General features: G+C 60.2%; 1 protein-coding gene across 10 annotated transcripts in view; it reads right to left on the bottom strand.

Annotated features, from left to right (window-relative positions):
• RIMBP2 (RIMS binding protein 2) overlaps nt 1-18,968 on the bottom strand; it is a 204,612-nt gene that overhangs the window by 70,051 nt on the left and 115,593 nt on the right. For all 10 annotated transcript variants that reach the window (XM_089322867.1, XM_070065734.2, XM_089322868.1 and 7 more), the window contains exon 2: nt 6,173-6,279. The gene's annotated coding sequence lies outside the window, so the exon portion shown is untranslated. The remainder of the gene's footprint in view (nt 1-6,172; nt 6,280-18,968) is intronic.

Below are 18,968 nucleotides of genomic sequence, written 5' to 3'. Positions count from 1 at the left end.
AACAAGACAGCGGCAGCCACCACCCATGAAGTACCTACTATGTGCCAGCCCTCTGCCAAGTTCATTATCAAGCAACTACTACTCGCTAGCCCTCTGCCAACGCTACGCAGGATCACATCTCATGCTGGGAGTGGGGTGCCACCGTCACCATCTCACAACAGTGCAGCAGACTCAGAGACGGTAAGTGACTTGCTTGCGGCCAGACAGCTGGGACGTGCAGGGCCCTGACATCGTCCCAAGAGGAACACACCCTGGAGCTGCTATGTCCCCAGCCACCATGCACCTCTGTGAGCAGACAGCTTATAAACAGCCATTTCTACCTGGACGCATGACTAGGGGCAGGCAGGCGTTCCCAGCCTCCCATACAGCCGCCCATGTGGATGAACAGTCAGGCAGCTGTCTAATTACAACACTGTTCCAGCTCATGTTTGTGCTTCTGTTTATTTGGGAAGTGGGCACTGCCAAATGCAGCCCGAGTGATCCCTATTTAGCTCTGGGAAGGAAGTTGTTAGCGACGGGAGGAACCGTCTTCCTTAGGAGGACGCATTAGAGGCATGAGCTATATTAACACAGCACGGTCCCTGCGTGGGGCTGCAGGCCTGGGGAACCGAGTGGGGAGGGCCACAGGCACGCTGCAGCTTCCCTTGCAGAGAGAAGGGGAGCGAAGGGTGTTAGGTCAGACAGGTGCAGCCCCAGTCAGCATGCAGTCACTATCAGAGAGGGGGAGCCAGCTGGGGGGTGAACAAGCATGGTGGAACGTGTGTGTCCCTTACTCTTCCTTTCAACTAATAACATAAATCTTCTTTAAAAATCTCAGGGTAGGGCCAGCGCTGTGGCACAGTGGGGTAATGCCCTGACCTGACACATCGGCATCCCATATAGGTGCCTGTTCAAGACCCGGCTGTTCCACTTCCAATCCAGCTCTCTGCCATGGCCTTGGAAAATAGTAGAAGATGGCCCAAGTCCTTGGGCCCCTACACCCCTGTGGGAAACCCAGAGGAAGCTCCCGTTGTGGCCAACTGAGGAGTGAACCAGCAGATGGAAGATCTCTCCCTCTCTCTTCCTCTCCCTCCCTTTCCCTCCCCCCAACCCGATTTGGTGAGGTGTTTGCTCCAGCTATCCCAAAGCACTAGTGAGGGGCTGCCAGCATCTCCCCCCAGAATTTCTGCCCTCTGGGACAAGATGAGAGGAAGCTGCCGGGGTCTGGAGCACTGTCTGCTGCTTTTACCGGGACCATCAGGGGTGTCACCAGACAGCAGCCCTGGGCCCACCGGGGTATCACCAGACAGCAGCCCTGGGCCCACCGGGGGTGTCACAGGACAAAAGTGTCAGGCCCACTAGGGTTTCGTTGGATGGCCCAGGGAAGCCTGGAGGGCTCTGTGGGGTTTGAATACTGGGACATAGAAAACGTGCTACAACCCTGAATGGCAGCGGACGACAAGGGCAGGCAGCTCTGGATTCAACAGGTGCTCAGAGACGGGAATGGGAGGGGCCAGGGGAGGGAGCGAAGGATGCTGACCAGCACCACCCTGTGAGTCCCACACCAGCCGGGTGGCAGCTGCCCGTCACACAACGTGCCTCTGAAGAACCACGCCGTTAACGACGGCTGAATACTCTTTCCTCGTCCTCCGAGTCTCAGTACACGCTATGCCAAGTCTAATTCAGCGGAGATGTCCACACACGAGTCTGTTTCCAGAATTTTCACATCACGCCGTGTCGCTCAGGACCAGAGCGAGGTCTACAAAGTCTGTGTTTGGTTCCCGGCCCTGCCCGGCTGGAGCTGGATACAGGACACGGATTCTCCTCTAGCCCAGCCCTTGCCTGCGTGGGGATGCGGCCAGACTGCGCTCTGACCAGCAAACACAGTGCAATGACACTCATGGACACGCCCTTAGAAGCCACATTCTGTTGTGGAACGCAGGTGTTCTGATACGGGACGTGGGTGTTCTGATATGGGACGCAGGTGTTCTGATGCGGGACACGGGTGTTCTGATATGGGACATGGGTGTTCTGATACAGGACACGGGTGTTCTGATAGGCAACACAGGTGTTCTGATACGGGACGCAGGTGTTCTGATACGGGATGCGGGTGTTCTGATAGGGGACATGGATGTTCTGATACAGGAAGTGGGTGTTCTGATATGGGGCATGGGTGTTCTGATACACAACACGGGTGTTCTGATACGCGACACGGGTGTTCTAATAGGGGATGCGGGTGTTCTGATACGGGATGTGAGTGTTCTGATATGGGACGTGGGTGTTCTGATACAGGACACGGGTGTTCTGATAGGCAACACGGGTGTTCTGATAGGCGATGCGGGTGTTCTGATGCAGGATACGGGTGTTCTGATACGGGATGTGGGTGTTCTGATACGGGACGCAGGTGTTCTGATAGGTGACGCGGGTGTTCTGATGCAGGATACGGGTGTTCTGATACGGGACGTGGGTGTTCTGATACGGGATGCAGGTATTCTGATAGGTGACACGGGTGTTCTGATAGGCGACACGGGTGTTCTGATAGGTGACACGGGTGTTCTGATGCAGGATACGGGTGTTCTGATAGGCGACGCGGGTGTTCTGATACGGGATGCGGGTGTCCCAAGCAGCACGTCAACCACTGTGAAGAAGGCTCGCCCCACGGAGTGTCTTAAGTGTGCAAGCTGACCGCATCATCCGGTGTTAGAGTGGTTGTAGTGGGCTCTCAGCACACTCTTTTTCCGAAGTCCTCAGTTAGGCCTTCCAGATTTTAACCGACCTCATCTTCCCACTCTCTTCCTGCATTCATGGTGACTCTGGCCGCCTCACCATTTCCCCAACAGGTCCGGGACCCACAGTGACCAAGGGCCTTTGCGTGACTCCCTCCCTCGGGACACCCAGGTCTGGGTTCCAGCATCACAGTGCCTACCCTGCACGTGACGCTGTGTTTCATCTCATCAGCCCATACCCTGTACTTCTCAGTACTTGGCGGACGCAGGGCGTTGTTGGCTGGCAGAATCCCAGCCTGGGTTCCGGGCACTCTTCTTGTGCACACGTCTTGAAGAAACAAATCCACCTTCAGGCTTGGTCTCAAGTGGCTATTTCACCCGGACAATTTTAACAGGGTTGGGGTCTGCAGGAACCCAGTGTCTGAGGGGAATGAGATCTCCTCTTTAAAAAAACATCTGTTTGAAAGTTACAGCAACAGAGAGAGGGAGCGACAGAGAGAAGAGAGATTTTTCCATCCACTGGTTCACTCCCCAAATACCCACAACAGCCAGGGCTGGGTCAGGCCAAAGCCAGGAGCTCCATCCAGGTCTCCCTTGTGGGTGGCAGGGGCCCACATATTTGGGCCATCGTCTGCTCCCTCCCAGGGTACAATGGCAGTCTGGCCCCCACGAGGCCCTAAGACACAAGGCTGCTGTCACTCACAGCCCTCCTGCATTCGTGGTCAGAACCCTTAGTGGCCAATGGGAAGATGGCGGGGAGGGCCAGGCACAAGGCCAAGGGCTCCAGCATCAGTAACCTGCCAGCTACCCACCCGGGTACACAGGCCCCCAGGGACCAGGGGTCTGCCATGGCCAGCACGCTGGGAGGTGCCGCGCAGCCAGCCCAGGCGCTCGGGGGCACAGTGAACGGCCGGGTTTTGAGGACCAGCCCAGCCTGCAAGACGGTTTGTCGAGCAGCATGACTGTGACAGCAGCAGCAGCCACAGCCCCCACCTCACAGAGCAAGTGCACCTCGTCCTGAATCCTCCCCAGTCTGCGAGACCCTGCGCAACGGGGCCCCACTCTGGCAGAATGCTGGTTCCCAGAGGCTGGGCAGGGCGTGGGCACTGAGCCGCAGTCAAGAGAGGAGTCCTCCTGCTGTGCAGCTCGGCAGGGGCCTCAGGTTGCCAGGATACAGAGCTCCAAGCACAAGGGAGAACGTGCCGCCAGGAGGAGCGCTAAGGGTGTGAGAAGACAGACACATTTGCCATGGGCAGCCTGCACAATGCTCGCATGCGTGCACATCACCGGGGCCCACGTATGTAGTTTTGAGGTGTCAGTTACAAAATTAAAAACATTTTTAATAGCAAAGCATTGGGGGTGGACCTTCGACACAGCAGTTACTAGGAAGTCCACAGCCCCTAACGGAGCCCCTGGTTAGATGCCCATCACCTCTGCTTCTGAGTCAGCTTCCTGCCACTGCGCACCACAGAAGGCAGCGGGTGGCGGCTCCAGCACGTGGGCCCCTGCTGCCCACGTGGGAGACCTGAATCGAGTTCTCATCTCCCGGCTGTGGCCTGGCCTGGTCCTTGCTGTTGTAGCTAGGCAGGGGATGGATCTCTGTCTCTGCCTTTCAAACAGATAATGGGGAGTATCGAATGTTGGAGTATTTTGCAGCCGGTAGCATCTGCCCAGGAAGGGCCAGGAGTTTACATTTCCAGTTCCCACAGCCAGGGGCTCCTCCGGGCTCCTCCTGGGTGTGGGCCATGCTGGCTGTGCCTTTAGCTCTCTGTCCGCAAAGAACGACTGGGATGCCCCTCACTTGCTGGAGAACGTTCCTGAAGCAGGCTTTCCGGTGCTGTCCTCAGCCCCGCACACAAAGCCTGGGGCTCCCAGTGTGCGAGGAACCAGCAGGTGCAGCCATGTCCCCGTCTCCAGTGGACGGAAACACTCAGGCCGGCCAGGCTGCTGACCCACTGGACACACCACACTCAGAGCAGTAAGAGACTCCGTGTGCAATGCAGCGAAGGCCAGCGGTCCAGATCCGCCCCGGCCAGCCGAGGGTTAGGGCCGAGAGCTGGCCACGGACCCGGGAGTGAGTCCCAGGATGTGAGGTGGATTCTCTGCTGCCTGAGGTCTTCGCCGGGGCCTCTATCCGCCCTCAGTAATCAGGCAGAAGGAGCCAGGCTGGGTTCCAGCTCCTTCCAGCCAGTGACAGCAGACCCCGACGCCTGTGACACACGGGCGGGGGAGCCCAGGTGGCTCTGACTCAGACAGGGCTGGGCGGAGGTGGCAGAGGGGACTCTCGGATGTGAGCAGAGTCAGGGTCTCTGGGGGAGGGAGGCAGAGAGAGGAGAGGAGAGTGAGGCCTGCCCTGCTCGCTGGAGGCGGAGCCTGGGCCACACGCAGCCATCGGTGCTGGGAAAGGCTGCAAGCGTCCAGAGAGGAGTGGGGCTCTGCCCACGCCCGGGTTTAGCCACACCCTGGACTTCCGGCAGCTGTGAGAGGATCTGTGTGACGCTTAAGCCAGGGAGCCACAGGGTACTCCGTCACCCGGGAATAAGAAGGGGACGCACAGACTCCGCCCTCAACACCGTGGACCTGGGGCCAGTCCACTCTTGGCTGACCCTGTGGGAGGACTAACAGCAGCCCTGGCTCCTGGCACTGTGCTCCAGGCCTGGGCCCCTTCCCAGCTCCTACCCATCAGAGACACCCCCAGACCCGCTGTGTTCTCTTTAACATGGTAGACTCTCGGCGGAGCTCCTGCGGACCAGTTACCCACCGCCCTGGAACGCGTCACCACGCCCCGGCACCGTCCCGGCCCTGAAGGCAGAGGGCAGAGCAAAGCAGGCCTGGGGCTCCCAGGGAGCTCACGGTCCGCAGTCAGGGTGGGGGCCGCGGCTGAAGCAACCGCGCTGTAGCGTCTCGGCCCACTAGGGGGCTTCCCGGGTGAGGCCGCACGGCCACAGTCAGGGCCGGGCGGGAGCCAGGGAGTCTTTCTTGTTGGAGCCGCAGGTCACGCGACGTCGGGGGTCCTGTATTCACAGACCTGCGCTAGGAGCGCTTCCGTCCGCATCCGGGCATCCTCCTGGCGCCAACGCGCACCCCCAGACCCCGCCGGCCTCCCCAGCAGCTGCGGGTGGCGAGGGGAGGTGCTGTGTGGCCCCTCTGTGCTCCCTGCTGGGTCTGGAGAGGGAAACTCAGAATCCCATAAACCGTCAGCATTCAAAAGGCCGGCACGTAGAGACTCGCTGGGCTGAGAGCAGAGACGCCCCCAAGGTCCTCGGGGACACACACGGGCCCCCTGGGAGCCACCTCCTCACGGTGGAGCCCACGGAACGCCAGGGAGCAGCCGGAGTTCCCTGAGCCTGGGACAGCGTCGGTGACACCCGCTGTCCCAGCCCCGCGCGCCCCGTTTGTGGCGTGGATTCCCGACCCCAGGGGAACCCGGCCCCGCCACGGGCATCCACTCGCGACGGCTGTCCTACCTTCAGGACCTGTTCCAGGTTCTCCAGCTTGCCTTGGAGTCACGGCCAGTCGCGCTCCGCGGTCACCAGGGCGAGCGTGTGCTCCGGCCACGCATGCTCCGCCTCACCTGCGGGCAGCAGAGGGAAGGGAGGCCGTTACTGCGTGTCCCCGGCCAGCACCTGCCGCTGCCCTCTGGAGCCATACCCCCGGCTCCCCTTCGGAGAACCTTCCTGCCCCTATTCTCCTTTGTGGACTTCACAGCGGGTCGGTCCTGCTGAGGGTGACCCCGTGGTACCAAGGGCTGCCAATCAACATGCAACCTCCCTCTCCATCCCACCCACCTCCGCTAGCTCCACCGTGATGGGCTGGAGTCTGGGCATGTGACTCAGGCCTGGCCAATCGGGACAATCCCATCCCCGGGATACAGTGACCGGTTGGGGAGGTCACACGACCCAATCCCACCTGTGGAGAACGAAGCCTGGGACTTCACTCTGGGAGCCCGTGGAGCAACCGCTCTCTTTTTTCGCCTGCTGGACTTGGCCAGTTGAGGACACAAGGCTGGAGGTACTGAGCCATTTGCTGCCACACGGCAAGAACCATGTGAGGACAGAGCCGGTGGGGTGGATGGAGAGTCAGAGACGCGATGGTTCCGGGTGAGCCCCGGGATCGAGCTGTGCCTGAAGCCCGCTGTGGCATGACGTGGGCCGGGCATGCTCTCTGCGTGCTCACACCCGTCTCATTGCTCTCTGTCCCTGGTAACCACGCAGGTCCCAACACACGCACTTGCCAAGCGCTCCAGACACACTCCTCTGTCTCAAAGTTCCACCCCGACGTTAAAGGTGGCTGAAGGTGGCAACGGGACTCCACGTGCATTGCAGTGAGCTCAGATGCCACTGGAGCCCGCTGGACCCTCGGCCTCTGCCTCCCGTCCACTGCCCGGGCCCCTGGGCCTCCACTGGAACCCCCAGGGCCCTCTGCAGATGGCAGAACCCGCTGCGATTTATTCCCGGTCATTTCCATCCAAGGACAGACTTTCACTCTCCCGCCCTCACAGATGTTGCGATGTAAATTACTGCTTCAGTGACACATCCCAGAGAGCCACCTCCTCAGCCTCCGAAGTCCTCTCTGCTCATGGAGCTTAACCTGACAACTTCTGCAGCACCCAAAGGCGGGCAGGCAGCCCTCGGCGTTCCTGGGCAGGAGCCGTCAGGGGAAGCGGTGTCGCGGAGAGGTCTGGCTCGCAAGGCCGTGGGGCACCGTGCAGCGGCCGCGTGAGGTGCCAGGCAGGGAGCTGGGAGCAGGTGCAGATGCGCTCAGTGGACACGTACACCCGCCTGCGTTAAACAGCCTCACTTTTGGACCTCAACCCCCAGGCTGCAGGTTTGCTGACAGCTGTCACTTCTTATGGTCTCACCGCTCAAGAACAACAGATTTGCGAGGGACGGCCCAATGCCTCTGAGTCTCGTCTCACACAGGGGCCACCGTGACCTTGCCTCTCCCTGTGTGAAACCTCCTGTGGTACCATGGTCATAAAAACCTAACTCCTTGATGGTCTACCAGGCTCTGTCAGGTCTGGCCTCACCCGCCTTCAGCCGAGCCCCCACTCACCCTGTAGAATCAGCCTGGCCTTCTCTCTGTCCCTAAACAAGCCGAGCTCATTCCACCACAGGCCCTTTGCACTTGCTGCTTCCACTGCCTGGCACCTCCTACCCCTCCTGTTCCACCACTAAGGTTGCAAGTTTGGCTTCTCATCAGCTGAGCCTCCCCAGCCCACACGCGGGAAGAGACTCCTCACCCGTCCTCCCATCTACCATATCGCCATCAGCATTCGTCCCACGTAGCGGAGCACACCGTCCTCGGAGCGGGTCCCCATTAGAACATCAGTGCCGACCGGATGGGGTTCCCGTCTGCTCCCCGAGTCGCTCCTGCCAGGGCCCGGCCATCTGCCTGGCACAGCCAGGGATGAGAACTATTCTCAGACCTGACAGAAAGGCGGCTGTGCTCGTGGGGTTAACTGATCGGCCCTTCCAGGGCCGGTCCTGCCTCCTCGTGACCGCATCTCTTGTGCCATCAGCTTCTACCTGGATTTGACGATCCCAGCAGGAAGCTGGAGCGTGGAGAAGAGAGGTCAGCACGGCCACCCTGGCCTGGCCCCTCGCCGGCAGCCTGCAGGGTTTGTCTGTGCACAGAAGGCCCCAAGCTGGCCCCAGGCTACTGCCTGCTGACAAGGCTGGCTGTTGGCTACACGGGCAGACGTGGGTTTGGGGAGGGTGCCCACCACTCCCTACCTGGTAACAGGGGCTCCCTGTGCCTAGACCAAACCCCACAGGGCACGCGAGCAGGAGGCTCTGGGAGCCAGGGCCCTGCCTGAGCACAGACCTCGTCAGATCGGCTTGGCTGCTGTGGGCAGGAGGCCGTCCCCAGCCGGAGTCCCCGCCCCATCACAGCATCACTGAAGCCACAACACGGCAGTGAGCGGCCGGGCCCTCGTTCCTTCCAGCAGGGCCTCTGCCCTGGGCTCTGGACTGAGGGAGCACGTGAGGTGCAGGGGTGTGGGCCCGAGCTCCGGTTTCCACTCTGAGCAGCAGGAAGTGATTCTGGGCAATGAAGCCAGAGAACGCCCTGCTCTCACGCAGTGGCCGCTGATCCTGCCTGGACACGGCACTGATCCCACTAAACACGGCCACGTCAAGTGGACACCAGCAAACACGGCAAGTCTGCCCCTGCCTGGTCACCTGGGAAGCTGAGCGTCAGTCACTCCAGGTGTGCCCCGGCGGGCACTCACCTTGCCATCAAAGCCCCGCCTCACGAATGCCCGACAGATCCCAGACGCGCCCACCTTACTTCCACAACGTCATCACGGAAAAGGTTTGAGGAAGGTGGAGAAGCTAACGAGTCGCACAACGATCATTCACATCTGTGCCCACAGCGCCCCAGACTCCGGCCAACCCGGGCTCACCGGCGGCGGTAACAGGAGCTGATAGGTCATAGTTCATAGGTCATGAACTTAATGACACGCCTGGCTCCAGAACTCAGGCGCTGCCCTGAGACCCACTCACACCTGGCCCCCGACTCATTTCTATTTCTAAATACAGATCTTAGTGGCAGCGACGGCAGCACTGGGTGGAGGGGAAGCGGCCACTGCTGGGGTGGGAGAGCCCTGGATCCTCCAGGCGGCTGCAGGATCTGCCACTCAGCTCGGGGGCCTCCCTGGACCCCTCCTGGCCCAGGCAAGCGAGGAAACTGAACGATCTTCTGTAATCAGTGAGAAGCTGGGTTTGGAACCTGAACAGGCATTGGGCACATCGTTGCCCCCTGTCCTGGCTCCCGCCTGTTTGTTGGTTTCTTCCCCAGGCGCCTGCCAGGGAGAATTCAGTCCAGCGTTCCAGAGGCCACATTATACACCCAGCTAAGAAGCCACCATTCCCGCACAGGCTTCTGGGAGACAGCGAACGGTGCAGCCACACACCCCTAATCTGGAGCTCAAAGGTGAACGCCACGCCACCCTCCTCGTCAGGGCCACACAAAGCAGGCGGCAAGTCCCAGCAAGACGGTGGTGGGGACATAGTGACACCCTGACATCTTCCAGGAACCACAGCCAGAGCCAGGGCTCCTTGTGCTCTGCTCGTTGGGACAGACAAGACCCCCATCCTGGGGTCTGACATCCTTCAGTGCCTTCCTCGAAGAGAGTGCCCCCTCCCCTCACAGCTCTCCAGCTCCCTGGACATGAAGAGACCGGCCTCGGGGCAGCGCTGGGGAGCTGCTCTCTCCCAGAGGTTCTCTCGTGCACCCAGCAGGCCCAGGCCCAGCGCAGAACCCGGCGTGGGCAGCCCCATCAGGCCGTGCCCCTGCCCATCCCCCACCACTTCCAAAGCTCCACTATTCCTGGCTGTGCCTGATGAGTCAGCGGCACCGCAGACGCCCCTGCAAGGCAGAGGGAGGGCGCCCTCATCCTTGGGCTTTGCAACCCTGCTTAAGGGCCCAAGCTGTGAAGGCAGCAGGGAAGGAATCTCAAACCCTCAGCGAGAAGACGAAGCTGGGATCGGAAGCATGAACGCCGGGCCAGGAAAGGAGCCGTCCCTGCAGCCAGCGCTGGCCTCGCGCCTCCGGGCTCAGACCAGCCCCGTCTCCCCAGATAGGGCTGTCCTGTGCTGGTGTGGGAGCCCAGTGGAGAGGCTGGGGGGAGGAGGCCTGGGCTCCACCCTCCCCACGCAGCCCCTCCCTGGCCTCCGCCTGCTTCTCCTGAAGAAACATCACCACTGGCCTCGTTTCCATAAACACAGCCCCGGGCTGGGAAGGCCCCTGAGGCTGCCTCGGGCAGCACTCGTGGCTCAGTGGCTGCATCCTGCTTTCCTTCTACCGCTTTCCCAGGCCACAGCAGAGCTGCACTGGAAGAGGAGCAGCCGGGCCTCGAAACGGAGCCCACATGGGATGCGGCACTGCAGGCGGAGGATGACCCTGCTGCGCCACAGCGCCGGCCCCGCGTCCCTGTTCCCTAAGCCTGGGAAGCAGGGCTCAAGGGAGGAGGGGGGAAGGACTCTGGATGAAGACCAGGGCACGTGCTTAAAACACGACTTTTTGGACAACTGCACTAAAACACAGGAAATCTGCCAGCTTGGTCCTGTTGAGGTGCACAGCTCGGGGCATCAAACGCACACAGTCTGACATCCGTCTCCACCACCCACGTCCACACCTCTGTCATCCCCCAAACGGAAGCTCTGTGCCACCAAGCACTGCGTCTGTCTCGGGGGTGACTGCTCCGGGCCTCACTTTGTCTCTTTGCAACTGGCTTTTCCCGCAGAGCATGACGGCCCAGGTTCCACCCCACTGGCCCGAGTCGGAACCGCCTCTCCGTCAAGACTGGGTGATGCGCCCAGTGGATGGGCTGCACCTGCCTACGTGGGCACCTTTGGTGGACACTTAGGCCGTGGTCCTCTGCAGCATGGGTGTGCATCTCTCTCCACACGCCCGCTTGCAGCTGTCTCGGGTGCACAGTCGGCCCCCCACCCATGCTTCTACACCTAAGGAGTCCACAGCAAAAGACCAAACATGCTCTTTACAGGAATCGCATCTGTACTGAGCGAGTACAGACTCTCTCTTGTTCTTATTCTCTAGACAACACAGCGATTGCTTACAAAGCATGTACCTCTTACAGGGTATTGTAGGTTAAGCTGCTGCCCGCAACACGGGCATTCCTTGTGAGCCCCAGTTCAAGTCTCGGCAGCTCCGCTTCCGACCCAGCTCCCTGTTAAGCACCTGGGAAGACAGCAGAGGACGGCCCAGGTGCTGGGGCCCTGCACCCACGTGGGAGACCTGGGGAAAGCTCCTGGTTCCTGGCTTCAACCTGGCCCAGCCCTGGCTGCTGCAGCCATTTGGGGGCAAACCAGCCAACAGAAGATCTCTCTGTGTCTCTCCCTCACTCTGTAACTCTGCCTTTCAAATAAATACATACATACATCTTTAAAAAGAATAAGTAATTACAGATAAGGTATAAGCACAGGTTCTATGCACATACTGCACCATTTTCTCTAACGGACTTGAGCATCCATGCATGTTGGTATCCAAAATAAGTCCCGGAATGGAGCCCTCTGCACTCTGAGGAGGGATGCAGCAGTGGAGCTGCCGTGCCACGGTGACCCCGCCTGTGCCTGTCTGAGCTCCCCACGGGTGACCCTGTGGCTGTCTGAGCTCCCCACGGGTGACCCTGTGGCTGTCTGAGCTCCCCACGGGTGACCCTGTGGCTGTCTGAGTTCCCCACGGGTGACCCTGTGGCTGTCTGAGCTCCCCACGGGTGACCCTGCCTGCAGCTGTCTGAGGCTCCCCACGGGTGACCCTGTGGCTGTCTGAGGTCCCCACGGGTGACCCTGTGGCTGTCTGAGGCTTCCCACGGGTGAACCCGCCCACGGCTGTCTGAGGCTCCCCACGGGTGACCCTGTGGCTGTCTGAGGTTCCCCACGGGTGACCCTGCCTGTGGCTGTCTAAGCTCCCCACGGGTGACCCCGCCTGTGACTGTCTGAGGCTCCCCACAGGTGACTCTGTTGTGACTGTCTGAGGCTCCCCACGGGTGACCCTGTGTGTGACTCTGAGGCCCCCCACAGGTGACCCTGCCTGTGGCTGTCTGAGCTCCCCACGGGTGACCCTGTGCGGCTGAGGTCCCCACGGGTGACCCTGTGTGGCTGAGGTCCCCACGGGTGACCCTGTGACTGTCTGAGCTCCCCACGGGTGACCCTGTGCGGCTGAGCTCCCCACGGGTGACCCCGCCTGTGGCTGTCTGAGGTCCCCACGCTGTTTTCCACAGCAGCAACACCAGCACGCATGCAATGCCAGCTCCTCCGTGGCCTCATCACCACTTGCCATTTTCTGAAAGATGCACTTTGTTGAAAACATGACCAAACACGGAGGTCAGAATAAAAAGTACCAGAACAATTCATTTTAACATAAAATCGTTAGGACCCAAGTATTCCTTGAAATGTGCATTAGCAGAGCCGTGAAAGAGCAGCTCAAAACCACCAGTGATTCGGACAATATTGACTAAGCTCTGACTGCGTGTGCTACTTCAGGGCTGGAGTTAGAGTGATGGACATGACAGCAGAGACCGCCTGCATGTCCTGCAACAGGTGCTGGGGATGGTGATGGACAGGAACCCACTGCGTGTCCTGTTACAGGTGCCGGGGACAGTGATGGACAGGGACCCACTGCATTACCCTGTTACAGGTGCCGGGGACAGAGATGGACAGAGACCCACTGCGTGCCCTGTTACAGGTGCCGGGGACAGTGATGGACAGGGACCCACTGCGTGCCCTGTTACAGGTGCCGGGGACAGTGATGGACAGGGACCTACTGCGTGCCCTGTTACAGGTGCCGGGGACAGAGATGGACAGGGACCCACTGCGTGCCCTGTTACAGGTGCCGGGGACAGTGATGGACAGGGACCCACTGTGTGCCCTGTTACAGGTGCCGGGGACGGTGATGGACAGGGACCCACTGTGTGCCCTGTTACAGGTGCCGGGGACAGTGATGGACAGGGACCCACTGTGTGCCCTGTTACAGGTGCCGGGGACAGTGATGGACAGGGACCCACTGTGTGCCCTGTTACAGGTGCCGGGGACGGTGATGGACAGGGACCCACTGCGTGCCCTGTTACAGGTGCCGGGGACAGTGATGGACAGGGACCCACTGCGTGTCCTGTTACAGGTGCCGGGGACAGTGATGGACAGGGACCCACTGTGTGCCCTGTTACAGGTGCCGGGGACAGTGATGGACAGGGACCTACTGCGTGTCCTGTTACAGGTGCCGGGGACAGTGATGGACAGGGACCCACTGTGTGCCCTGTTACAGGTGCCGGGGACAGTGATGGACAGGGACCCACTGCGTGCCCTGTTACAGGTGCCGGGGACAGTGATGGACAGGGACCTACTGTGTGCCCTGTTACAGGTGCCGGGGACAGTGATGGACAGGGACCCACTGTGTGCCCTGTTACAGGTGCCGGGGACAGAGATGGACAGGGACCCACTGCGTGTCCTGTTAGAGGTGCCGGGGACAGAGATGGACAGGGGCCTACTGCGTGCCCTGTTACAGGTGCCGGGGACAGTGATGGACAGGGACCCACTGTGTGCCCTGTTACAGGTGCCGGGGACAGTGATGGACAGGGACCCACTGTGTGCCCTGTTACAGGTGCCGGGGACAGAGATGGACAGGGACCCACTGCGTGTCCTGTTAGAGGTGCCGGGGACAGTGATGGACAGGGACCTACTGTGTGCCCTGTTACAGGTGCCGGGGACAGTGATGGACAGGGACCTACTGTGTGCCCTGTTACAGGTGCCGGGGACAGTGATGGACAGGGACCCACTGCGTGTCCTGTTACAGGTGCCGGGGACAGTGATGGACAGGGACCCACCGCGTGTCCTGTTACAGGTGCCGGGGACAGAGATGGACAGGGACCCACCGCGTGTCCTGTTACAGGTGCCGGGGACGGTGATGGACAGGGACCCACCGCGTGTCCTGTTACAGGTGCCGGGGACGGTGATGGACAGGGACCCACTGCGTGTCCTGTTACAGGTGCCGGGGACGGTGATGGACAGGGACCCACTGCGTGCCCTGTTACAGGTGCCGGGGACAGTGATGGACAGGGACCTACTGCGTGTCCTGTTACAGGTGCCGGGGACAGTGATGGACAGGGACCCACTGTCTGCCCTGTTACAGGTGCTGGGGACAGTGACAGACATGACACTCTTTGCAATCACAGAACACACATCTTGAAGGGGAACCAGCAAAACATGGAAAAGAAGATGTGGTCAATTACGACAGGCCCTGAGAGGTGAAACACATGACACCTGGCTGAGGTCACACCTGGCAGGGGAGAGCAAGGGAGGGGCAGCCTCAGCAGGAGGTGACTTTGCACCGGGGCCTGCAATGGCAGGAGCTGCCAGCTCTCTGATGAGAAGTGGAGAATTCTGAGCAGAGAACACCACCAAGTTCTGGTCCATGGAACAAGAAGGTCAGAATGGCTGGAGCACCTGAGCCAGAGGCGTGGGCAGGGACCCAGGTGGCCACGGGGCAGCTGTGCGGTGGCGTGCGGGTCAGCCCTGAGCAGCTCTATGAGGCCCCTCCGAGGCTGCAGGGAACAGGTGAGAAGTGTGGAGGTGGACACGCTTGGGCATCTGGGCAGGAGGAAATGCGACTGGAGTGTGACAGGGGTGAGGAGGAGAGAGGGGCGGGGCCGGATGGCACAGCAGTGGCTGCTGGGTAGTCAGGTGTCCAGAGGGACAGGCGGACTCGAGGGCAGCTCCTCCCGCCATGCTGGCTTGAGCAATCAGGCGGACAGCAGCGCCTTTTACTGGGTGAGAGCACGGGGGCTTCTGGGAAGCCTCACGCACTTCTTGGAGGACATAACAGGGGCCAGTGTCGTGGCACAGAAGGCTAAGCCACCACTAGGGACACCCATAGCCTATCGCAGTGCTAGTTTGATTCCCGGCTCCTCTGCTTCCAATCCAGCTTCTTGCTTTTTTTTTGGAAGGCAAAGCAACATAGACTGTAGCAGAGACAGATTTTCTGTTCAATGGTTCATTCCCCAAATGCCTGCAACAGCGCGGGTGGGGCTGCGATGAGGCCAGAACTCCATCTGGACCTCCAACTACTGTTGCAGGGGCCAGGTACTTGGGCATTAGCAGGAAGACGGAGCAGAAGCAGAGAAGCTGGGACTTGGACTGGCACTCTGACACTGGAGGCTGGCATCTCAAGGGGCAGCGTAACCCAGCGCACAACGCCGGACCCTCTCCATCCCACGCGTGGACAAGTGCCAGCCACAACAGACAACCTGGGAGTCAAAAGGCACAGTTCCCATGAGGCCCCTCACCCACTCCCTGCACACGATCAGGACTACAACAGGCGGTCCCTGTCCCTACCGGAAGCATCGCCACCACCGCCCTTGTCCTCCATCTCTGGACCAGACAGCCCCCAGCGGGTGCCCCCACCTCTCTGTGCTCACTGGTAGAGGAGACTGTGAGAAAGAGACAAGAAGCGGTGTTTGTCTTTCCTCCAGGCGCGTGGAGTTGCAGAAAAGCGTCCATCCATTTGCTTTATTTACATGGCACTTCCGAAAGTTCATGGAGGATGGAACTGAAAGATCAGTTTGTTTTGGTGCAAGGAACGCTGAAATCCATGCACACAAGGGGTCTTCCTAACATTTACGGAAATGTGTGTGGAAAATTTATGCATGGGTGCCAGATTTTTTTTGCACCAATGTAAACTCACCTTTCAATTTGATTTTCCATTAAATTCTGAAGCGCCCTTGTATATTCTATCTCAGTGAATTAAGGTCAGCTGCTTCACCTGACAAAATCAATCCTTCCAAGAAAAAAATCTCAGGCTCCAAATCCAGACCCCGGTGTGAACCACAAGAGAAGAGAGACTTTGGGGCCAGCGCAGTGGCATAGCAAGTAAAGCCGTTGTCTGCACTACCACCATCCCATCTGGGCACCGGTTTAAGACCTGACCTCTCTATTTCCAATCCAGCTCTCTGCTATGGCCTAGGAAAGCAGAAGATGGCCCAAGTCCTTGGGCCCCTGCACCCACATGAGAGACCTGGAAGAAGCTCCTGGCTTCAGAGTGATGCAGCTCCAGCCATTATGGCCATTCAGGGAGTGAACCAGCAGATGGAAGACCCCTCTCTCTCTCTCTCTCTGCCCCTGAAATCAATAAATAAGTAAATCTTGAGGGAGAGAGGGGGAGAGGGGGAGATGGGAGAAGGGGAGAAGGGGAGAGAGGGGAAGGGAGAGGGAGGGGGAGAGGGAAGGGAGACGTCACTGTCTCCTCCCAAAACTGATCCCAGCACAAAATGAACCACCCCTCCAGGAGCCACCCACTACACTGCTCCTCTGTCCTCCCCCACCTCACACACAAGGGGCCAGGAAGGACCGTGGGACACAGCGTCCCCAAACCAGCAATGCCTCAAGCAGCACAGAATAATCGGGCAGAGCACCAGAGCCCTCCCTGTGCTGACGCGAAGTCATTACCCAGGCTCCAGCGGAACGCCCAGGAACGAGGAAGGACGCCAGTCTGAGGCTCCACGGAACACGCGGGTCAGTCACCAAACTCTGAGCACACCTGTTTGGCCCTGAACAAGCCCAGGGCGGGTGGGGACAGCAGGGGCCGGGGTGTCGTTTAACAGTGCTGAAGCTGAAGTTGTCCGCCCGCCCCCCCACCCCCTGCGTCGTGGCCAGGCGCGGATGCAACACACAGGTCTCAGCAGAGCTCCGGGAAAACCCCAGAGGCCCAACAGCCAGACTCATCCTGGAAGCCTCGTGATTGGCATCCACAGGCCCAGAGCTGTGCACACCAGGGAGCAGCCGCTCTCCAGTCCGAGCCTTTCTGGATAAATTAGCACAGCCGGGAAGCGGGGGGCCCAGAGAGACAAAGACGGCCCTGGGAGCCGGCTGCACACAGGAGACCAGCACCCCGACAGAGCGTGGGCTCATCGTGAGGCACGACACGGCGCGGGAGGCGACGGCCGGGAGGAATTAATAGACTCTGACGCTGCTGTCAGCGCGAGTTCCCACAGCCTGGGGTAGAGCGACCAGCGTGCGGATGCCTGCAGGCACACGTGGGCACATGCAGGTCCACGCCACAAGGTGAGACACCCCCAGTTCACGTCCTGCCACGGGGCTGATGTTGCCGACACAGACCACATCTGAGTGTCCAAGAGTCGGGTCGAAGGGCGCTCGCCCAGTGTCCCCGTCGGGGTCTGTGACGGTGAGAGCAGATGCCGTCCCACCCGCCCCGGCCGTCTCCTCTGCCCGAGATCTGTCATGAGCAGAGAAAGGGCAGCCTCTGCGCATCTTCCCGCTTCTCTGGGAACACACAGCTCCCTCCAGCAGGAGGCGGGGGCGGATTCCCGAACCGTGGAAGCGCTTGAAGTCTTGGATCCCGGGCATCACACCCGCGGGAAGTCACCGGATTTGGGATCCTCTCCCCGGGCATGCGTCTCACGTGGGCCCACCCCACGGGAGTCAGAGGCGCCATCTCGAGCCCCATCGTCCACAACCACAGAGAGGAAGGGTGGGAGCCTTTGTTCCCGGTACAGATGGGCACACAGAACGCCCGCGCCCAGCTGCCGACCAGAGCCCCGGGACAGGGTGTGAGGCAGCCACAGGGAGGGCTGGCCTAAGAGGGTTTTTCTGAGCCGTTGATGTCCACTGCTGTGGCCCACAGGAAGCACCTCCTTTGATTCCTCGCTGCTGCCTAGCAAACCATATGGGCAAAAATCAATCGTGACGAGGATGCTGGGGGGGCAGGAGGCGGGGAGGAAATGGGCCGGCGAGAGCCGCACTTAACAGTGCCGGACATCAGAACATCCTAGACCGACAGGAACAGGGGAGGAAGCACAGAACACCCTGTCCAGAGCTCAGCTGAGTGCAGCTCCAGCCCCGCCCCGGGCACGGTGTGAGAGGGGACTAGGCTTGGCCGTCATCTCAGGCGCCGTGACTCTGGGTCTCTGGCTGATACACCCGTTTGGCTACAACGGCTTCTAACTCACAGTCGTGCACCACGCCCTCCATCCCAACATAAACACACCTACAGGCTTCTCTGGAAGTCAGAGCTGTCAAGAGGCCAAGTATTGGGGTGAGGCTGGGAGAGGAGGCCACGTGGCAGTGGGAACCCCCTGTGTGCAGGGAGAGAAAGGAGATGAGGGGACACAAAGAACTGTGTCCTGTATGGCCGCTGCCGTGCCTCGGGTGTGCCTGAGCAGTGTGTGCTGGGTCCCTAGCCCCCGAGAGGCTGGGTGTGGAGACGGGCTCCTGGTGGGGATTTAAGGTTGAATCAGTTTCTAAGGGTGAAGTCCTGATCGTGTAAGGACTGGTGGCCTCAGGAGACAGGGAAGATCTGCTTGCCTGCCTCTGTCTCTGTCTCTCCGTCTCCGTTCCTGTCTCCCAACCCCGCTCCATGTAAGGACACCAGGAGAAGTCGTCTGCAAGCCAGGGAGGACAGGAGGGGCCCTCACCAGGGCCTGGACCAGCCAGCACCTAGATTTTGGACATTCAGCCTCAGAACTGTGAGAAAATAAGTTTCTGTGTCCTAAGCCCCCTCAGCACCCCTGCCCCGGTTGTGGCACACCAGGCGATGCTGCCCCGTGTGATGCTGGCGTCCCATACCAGTGCCAGTTCAAGTCCTGGCTGCTCTGCTTCTGGTGCAGCTCCCTGCTAACGTGCCTGGAAAAGCAGTGGTGATGGCCCAAGTGCTTGGGCTCCCGTCACCCACATGGGAGACCTGGATGGAGTTCCTGGCTCCTGGCTTCAGCCATTTACTGGAGTGAGCCAG

The sequence above is a fragment of the Oryctolagus cuniculus genome, chromosome 21 (assembly GCF_051225735.1).
Source record: "Oryctolagus cuniculus isolate XC-2025 breed Fujian yellow rabbit chromosome 21, ASM5122573v1, whole genome shotgun sequence".
NCBI lineage: Eukaryota > Metazoa > Chordata > Mammalia > Lagomorpha > Leporidae > Oryctolagus > Oryctolagus cuniculus.
This window is presented reverse-complemented; position numbering and strand designations above follow the sequence as displayed.